Raw genomic sequence first — 8,457 nt, 5'->3', positions numbered from 1 at the left:
TTATAAAATTAGTCCCGTATCCAAAAGGCCAGTGGAATGGCTTTAATAAATTAAAGAGCCAGTTTTGCCGATAAAAGGGTAGTTTAGCAAATGAATTTTATGCAAGGCTTAAAGAAAGTGTTATGGCCTAAGAAAATTCATAGATACTCTCTAGAATTAAAGAGAATTTATGGATCTAATAGAAAATAATTACAGAGGCCAGAGCACTGTAATTATAGAAAAGAAGTTAAACCCGGAGTAAAAGTGCACCGATAAAGTGTTAATCAGAGTCTTGCACTTTACTTGGCCCACAAGTCGCCACTTGTCAAGCCTTTAATGGATGGTAATTAAAGCTTTCCAAGTGTTAAGCTACCAATGGAGAGGATCTTGACTTTGGAATGTAATTATATTATGAATTAAGTTAATTAAGAGAGAGGTTTCAAGAAGGCTTAGGCATTTGACACTTGGACTTTCATTAAATGTCGTAGATGAGATATTTTGAGAGCACTAAGGAGCTCATCTCTCCCCTAAATCAGATGGGAATTTCATCCAAGGCAAAGAGGAGAGAAAAAGAGAGGGTTTTGGAAGGAGAACCAAGGAAAGCTATCAACTTTGGTCATCAATCAAGGATTCAAGGTGAGATCTTGGTTCAAGATGTGTTCTTGTCTTGTTTTCCTTCTCTTTAAAGGTTGAAAAATCTGTCTTTTCTCCCTTTTGATGGCTGGTCAAAATGGTTGATGAGTGAGAAAGGGAGTTTGGTTGTTAGATCTTGCTAGAACACCTCAAAGTATGGTAGATCCAAGTGGATCTATGTGAAAATTGGAAGAATTACGTGCTGATTTGATACCTATTTTGAATTAGTTACTGTTCATATTTGGTTCTAAAATTTGGTATGCTTAAATTACAATCTATGAGCTTTAAATCCATGGGTAGCAAACTTCATTTGGATATGTGTACGATTTATGGTGATTTTTCAAAGTTAGGGTTTGAAATCTGGAAACAGTGTTGAACTTTTGGAAGAGTTTCGAGTTCCATACAATTCTGGTACTGGTAGGCATAGAATTGGTTCCTAAAAATATTTTTCCTTTAAATTGAACTTAAGTAGCTTTCAGTGAGACTTGAAAGCACTCAATTTGGATTTTTATAGATTTAATTATGAATTTTCAAAGTTGAGTAAAAATTCTGGAGTTTCTGCATGAACAGTACCCGCGAACCAAAATTTCCAGATTTGGTATTCTTGAATCTAAGGCCATCTAAAGTGGTCCTAATTGATAAGAAATGGATCTTAAAGATGGAAAATGATAAGATTTATATTAGAAAAGTTAGAAAGAAAACCCTAAGACTAAGAGAAAGGGTTGAGGTTCAAGAAAGCTAGTCTTAAACTTTATATAATCTAATAGTCCTAATAGATTGTGTGATCATTATGATTATGTTTAGGACCTTTGGAACATCCAAGAGGATGTTTGGTGATGTTGACCGAATGCCCACATGGTTGGAAAGTCAAGAGAGTCAAAGGAAAAGTAAGAGGAAAGCTTGAGGTGCAAGGTAGTGAACTTACCCTTTATGTGCTTGACATGGTATGCTCATGTGTTGATTTGTATTTGTTGTTTGAATGATGTTGTGACATGATGATTGTTGTTGGAAATGTTTTTTTTAATATGTTCCCATGGCCATGCATTTTTATACCAAGCATAAAGCATGATGGCATGTCACTAGTTAACTCAAGTTTATGAAGAACTACATACCATACACTAGCATCCATCTTGTGCATGTATGTGGTAATGTTTGCTACTGAGATTCCCCCAAATCTCACCCCTTCATAACCAATCATTTAGGTCAATCAATGATGGGCACTAATGGCATGAGAAGCAAGGAGAAGAAGTGGAGAATTATTGATGCTATTGATTGATACTAATATTCAATGTATAATTCTCCTATGTTATAATTATGTTGTGAATGCCATGTATTTAATTATAAAGCTTATGGCATGTATAGGAATGTATGAGCATGAATGGAAAAAAGTAAGCCCATGTTAGGTATGCCAAAGAAATAAAAAGAATTAAAGTAAAGAGATGTTAAGGGATAAAACGTAGGTCATGGAGCAGTTAGTTTCAAGCTTCAGTTTGACCTATCATATGAATGAGTTAAGCTACAAAATTTGGTATACTTATAGTGTACATCTCAAGCTTTAAAATGAGTGGTAAATTACCTTATTTGGATGTGTATATAAAGAGATATGAATTTTCAAAGTTAAGGCGGAGAATCTGGAAAGTCCAGATTTTACCAAATGAATAGTAATCTTAATCCAATAAACTGTACGTTTTCAGTGAGGGTGAGTTCAGTTGAATATTTTTCTTTTAAAGAGAATTGAAAGAGCTTTCTGTAGAATTTTGGAACACCTCCATACAATTTTTCTAGAATTAGTTATGATTTTTCAAAGTTGGACCTGTAATCTGAAAACTGGATAGTGAACAGTAATTTTCTGAAAATTAACGTCCAAATTGAAATTTTTAAGTTTAAGACCATCCAAAGTGGTCTAGAATAGTTCTAAATGAATGCTAAGGTATTATATAAGTAAGGTGTGACAGCAAACATACACAACCTGGGCATCTTCCCCATGGCAAAGGATAGAGTTTGCCGCGGTGAAAGTAGCCAGAGACATCCAAAATTAAACAGAACAAACACAGTAAAAAAATGAAACAAAGACACACAAACAAAGGAGGCAGCTGGATACTCCAGAAACTTTCATGTGCACAATCTGAGATCAAATGGTACCTGATAAGCTCAAGACAAGGCAATACAACACACAATTCAGAGTGTCAAACTTTCTCCAGCAATTAAAATCAGATAATGTATCCATTTACAGCACTATACAGTTAAGCACCTAAGGAGAAAAAGCAGAGATCAAAATTAAAAAGGGGATCTTATTGAATAGAAAATTACTAATTGCATTAAAACTAAACTACTAAAGTGGTTTCTCCCCCATACTCATTCAGCATACCAATACACAAAATATATCACAAGCAATAATAGGGTAAAAGCAAGTAAATGAGTGAAGGAAAGAAACAACCTGGGAGTTAAGGAGGCTTTTGATTCTTATGGTAGCGCTTCAATAGATGGCCATTTACTTTGAATCTGGCTCCAGTCTCCTCATGCAAAAGCTCAACCATACCAAAGTTGTGCATCGTTGTGACTATATATGGCTCGTCCCATCGGGTATTGAATTTCCCTTGCTTGAAAGTAAACCAGGCCTTATACAACGGTACTTAGTTGCCTTCTTTGAAGTGCTTCCTCAGGATTCCCTGGTCATACATGAACTTTGTTTTCTCCTTGTAGAGTCTAGAGTTGTCATAAGCTTCTAGTCTAAGCTCCTCCAACTCTTGCAGTTGCAACTTCCTCTCCGCTCCAGAAGACTCTTGCGGTTTCACATCTATTCCCTGGTCATACATGAACGAGTAGAAAGAGAGGAATAAAGAGATGAAAAAGAAGAAACAGATTTATCCTCATCAATAGAATCAGTAGAGTAAAGGTCAGAGCAAAAAGAATCATTTTGCAATTCAATTTTAGAGCAAGCATCCTCAACATCAATGTCTATCATGTTAACACATAAAAGTGAATAGTCCTCATAAGGATGTTTCATTGCTTCATAAACCTTATTACCACCTACTTCTATTATAATGGTGCCCTCTTTTATGCTAATCATGGTATTAGAAGTCCTTAAGAAAGGTCGATCAAGGATTAGTTTGGTGTCATTTACAAGCTCAGAAGATATGTCAAGCATATAGAAATCAGTAGGAAAAACCAAACCCTTAACTTGGACCAAAATATCCTTAATAATGCCCCCAGGATACCTGATAGTCCTATCAGCTAGTTGGAGTACAATGGTAGTAGACTTAAGAGTCTTGACTCCTAGTGAAATACAAACAGACTTAAGCATGACATTAATGGCTACTCCTAGATCTAGCAGGGCTCCCCCTATAGTGACTTTTCCTATAGTGCAAGGGATTGTGAAAGATCCAGGGTGTTGACGTTTTACTGAGATTTGGGGTTTAAACAAGGTAGACATATTAGAGGGCAATTGGACTCTCTCATTAGGTTTAAATCTCCTATTTTGTGCACACAGCTCTTTTAGAACTTTGGCATATTTAGGAATCTTTTTAATTAGGTCAAGCAAGGGTATGTTCACTTTTACCTTCCTAAAAGTCTCAAGCAACTCATGATCTTGCCTTTCATTACCATTTTTACATTTTTCAAATAAGAATGAGGAAAAGGTAATTCATTGATATTTACCTCCTTACCTTCTCTGCTCAAGGCTCCATGCTTGCTTGGTTCAGATTCCTTTGTATTCCCCTTGCCATCATGCTTGGCAGTGGACTCCTTCCATCGCAATTTCATCTCCTTGGAACTTTTTGACTTCTTGACCTCTTGGGAAGGTGGTGGCAGATCATCACAAATAATCTCCTCATCAACAGTTTCATCCTCCTCTTCGTTAAACTTCACTTGCCTCCCACTTCGAAGAGTGATAGCATTTAAACCCTTAGGGTTTATAACAGTGTTGGAGGGGATTGTGCCACTGCTCCTAGCTTGTTGCTCACTCATGTTATTAGACAGCTAAGTTACATAGGAGTTGATGTTCTCAGCCTTTATCTCCCAATGCTCCATTCTTTTCTTTAAAGCACTGAATCTTGCATCATTTTTAGAGGAGTCTTGTTGAATCAATGAAGCTAGAGAATTGAACTGATTTACATTAGAAGTCCTTTCTTCTTTCATTAAGGCCATCATGTTATGCAGGAGTTGATTTGTGTCTTCTTTAGGTGGAATAGTCAAGGCCTGAGGTTGGTTTTGGGAACTGGTTTGAGGATGAACCAGCTCCTCCACTCTTCTAAAATCTGTTTTGAGGTCTACTCTCTTTATTCCTCCAACCAAGTCGAGGGTTTGCTTTCCACCCTCGTTATAGGTATTAGAGTAAGGGTCCCACTTCTAATTTGGACAACCCTGGAAAGCCGCAGATACCTCTTCAAATCGGCCTGGACAAACACTAGAAATGTGCATAACTGAGCCATAAGTTTCGCAACTAGGGGTAGTAATATCCATAGGAGTAGGTGGACAATGCACACTCATATTCTTCAACTCTTCTGTGATTAGGGATAATTGAGAAGTCACCTTACTCTCCAAAGTATCCATTCTTCTATTATGAACTGTAAAAGCTCCCAATTCATGTAATGCTCTAATGTCTCTTACACCATATTGCTGACGATTCAGGCCCATTTTCTTGATTAAATCCCAAGCCTCTTCAGTAGTAGAGTCTATCAAAGATCCTCCTAATGCAGCATCTAACATACCCTTTTCTTGGTTCTTCAACCCATCATAAAAATATTGCACCAGTTATTCATCTGGAATTTGATGGTATGGGCATCTTGAGAGTAGGTCTTGGAATCTATTCCAATAGTTTTAAAGAGACTCATCATAATCTTGCTTATCCGAATAGATCTCCTTTCTTATCGAGGAAGTCTAAGAAGCCAGAAAGTATTTCTCCAGGAATGCTTTCCCTAATTTCTCCCAACTATGATATGCATCAGCCATATGCCTTGGAAGGCTCATGTACCACTCTCGAGCTTTACCCTCCAATGATAAATAGAAAACCTTCCACAGCACTTGGTCCAGTGATGCTCCCACAGGCTTCATGCTCTAACAAACCATAGAAAGGGACTGCAAGTGGAGATATGGATCTTCTCCTGTCAAGCCATAAAGTTTTAGAAGTGAGTTAATCAATAAACCTTTAATTTCAAAGTTAACTTCAAAATTTGGACATGCAGCAGTAAAAGGGTTAAAATTGACATTAGATGTTATGGCTTCCTTAATTGTTCTTCTTCTAGGGTGCCTATTATTTTCTTCTACTCTCTATTGTTCTCCATTCCCTCTGTTGCCACCATTTCTCAATTGGTTAGCATTAGGGTTAAGATTCAGTGGGTTAGGTGGCAAATGTCACATCCCAAATTTTAGGCCTAAGACTACACAGATTAGCCTAAGATAGGTAGGCTACTAAATCCCTATGAGCAGGAGTCCTAGAAATGTAAAAGGAAGGTTGAAGGGTTTCAGGGACTAAACTGTAAATAGAGAAAGTTGTAGGGACTAAAATGTAAAAAAAGTTAGAGGCTCCAGTAAAGTCTCAAGGCTCAGAAATGAGACAAGAGGTTAGTTCAGACCAAAGGTTATGATAGAGGCCATAATAAGGTGATTTATGAGGTTTACTTGATCAGGGGCAAAACCATAATTTTAGAAAGTTTCATGCTAGGAATAGGTAAAAGTGGAAGTAATACCAGAAAATTCTAAAAAATGGAAAATGACATTTTAAGGCCTGTATATAAGGATAAATGACAAAAATACCCTTGAGTTGACTTAAAAGGAATTTATAAGTTTATAGCTTAGTTTGAGATGTAGAGGTAGATTTAATTGTTTGAGTCATAAGGAAACCTCAAAAAATTATGGTAAAATGGGGATGTATAATCTAAGAGGCTATAGAATTTATAAAACTAGTCTCAACCCTAGAAGGCCAGCAAAATGGCTTTAATATTTTTTAAGGCCAGAACTGCAGTTTATGGGAAATTTAAAAAAAAATACTTATGGTATGAGTTATGATATGAGAAAATTAATAAATTTTCTACAGAATTAAACAAATTTTATGGTATAAATAGATGAATTTTTGGAGTTCAGGATTGGATAAAATGCTCCAGTCAAATATTAAATAATTAATATCCCTTAATTATGAGACAAAGTTAGAAAATATCTTAGATATTTTCAAGACAAGTTCAACTTGAATTCTCTTCTTCATTCAAATGTTCTTCATTTATAAGGGTGATGAGTCATCATATGAGTCACCAGAAGATATTTTATGGGCAGTAGAAAAATTAGAATGCAATACGGGTAAGTGTAAGACAGTTCCCTATCTACCCAGTAGAGTAAAATTTCTACCATGTGACTCAATAAGATTAACTAATTGGTCAATAAGGTTTCTCGTTTGGGGTTTAGGAGGTAAATATAGGTTGAAAATAATTTATTAAGAAATTATTTTAATTATTAATATTTTGGCTAAATTAGGAAAAATCGGCCAATATCAATTATTAAAAATACCTAGAGATCTCAGAAAATTATGAAAAATTAAAGAAAATTCATTTAGGAATTGTGAAGATTTATAAAATTATTTCCAATCCTAAATGATGATGAGGTTAGCTTTAATTGAATTTAAACCTAAATTAATATTTGTAGACTGTCTGTTTTTACAGAAACAGCAATTTAAAGAGTTATAAGGGGAGAAAAATTATGAAATTAATCAGAAAAGTTTCCTTTTTTTTTTGGGTCAAAAACAGAAAAGTTCCCTTTACTGAGATATAATTAATATCTGATATAAGAATTTTGAAATACTAGAATTTTTTGGCTATCAGATAAAATAAACCAATATTATATTAAGACTCAGTGGACTGTCAAGACAACCTGGGTGGTAAAAATTTCTGACAGAATGTCAAGGACACATGTCATGCCTAAATTGGCTAAGAAAAGAAAAAGAAAATAATAAATCAAGTTAGATTAAAATCTAATTAGGGTTAAGTAAGATGATTATGGTTAAGTCATCTTTCACAGGATCTTGACACATGGCAAATATGGTTCATTTGATGGCTAGAATTCAACTATCTGTCTTTTAAAAGTCAAAAGCTTCTAGAAGGGTAATTAGCCAAGTTAATCAAGGAATTAAGAGAGTTAACCTTGATAAAAGCCTAATTAATCTTAATGGATAAGAAGAGATGACATAAGCCCTAATCACTCACCATCCAAGTGTCAACATATTAGGCCACATAGCTCAAGATTTGTACATTTGGAAAGAGGCAAAAATTGGAAGGCCAAGATCAAGTCTTATGCAAGAAGGGCATGTGTGCAATTAATGAAAATAGAAAGCCTATAAATACCCCCCACATGTTCATTTCATGCAAGGCCATTCAAGTAGGAAAACTCTTGTAAAATTTCATTTAGAGAGAGAAAGGGAAGAGTTCTAGTAGAGGAAGTCACTTGGAAGCAAGGTAAGCCTCTACAACTCTTCTATTTCAAGTTATAATGGTTATATATTAGTTTTATGCTATTTTGATGATGATGGAAAGTCATTTCCCTATGGGGAAGTACTACCCAAATTTTATCAAAATGGATAGGAAGGATTTAGGTTATGTATGATTAAGTTTAGGCATGGTTAAATGTTAAGGATTAAGTGATTACATGTTAGTTTTGTTGAAAATCCTTTTCCCTATTATTATATATAGTGTTTGGCCAAGTCAAGTTCAATAGGAAGAGATTAGATTTTCATAAAACTAATATGATATTTGAATTCTACATGAAAAATTATATAGAAAAGGCGCAAAAAGTTCAAGAATCAAAGCTAGAAAAATAAACCCTAAAATCAAGAAATAAGGGGTTTAAGGGGTTATGTTAAGT

The sequence above is a fragment of the Neltuma alba genome, unplaced genomic scaffold (genome assembly GCF_004799145.2).
Source record: "Neltuma alba isolate B1F8T4 unplaced genomic scaffold, ASM479914v2 tig00010101_pilon, whole genome shotgun sequence".
Classification (NCBI taxonomy): Eukaryota; Viridiplantae; Streptophyta; class Magnoliopsida; order Fabales; family Fabaceae; genus Neltuma; species Neltuma alba.
This window is presented reverse-complemented; position numbering follows the sequence as displayed.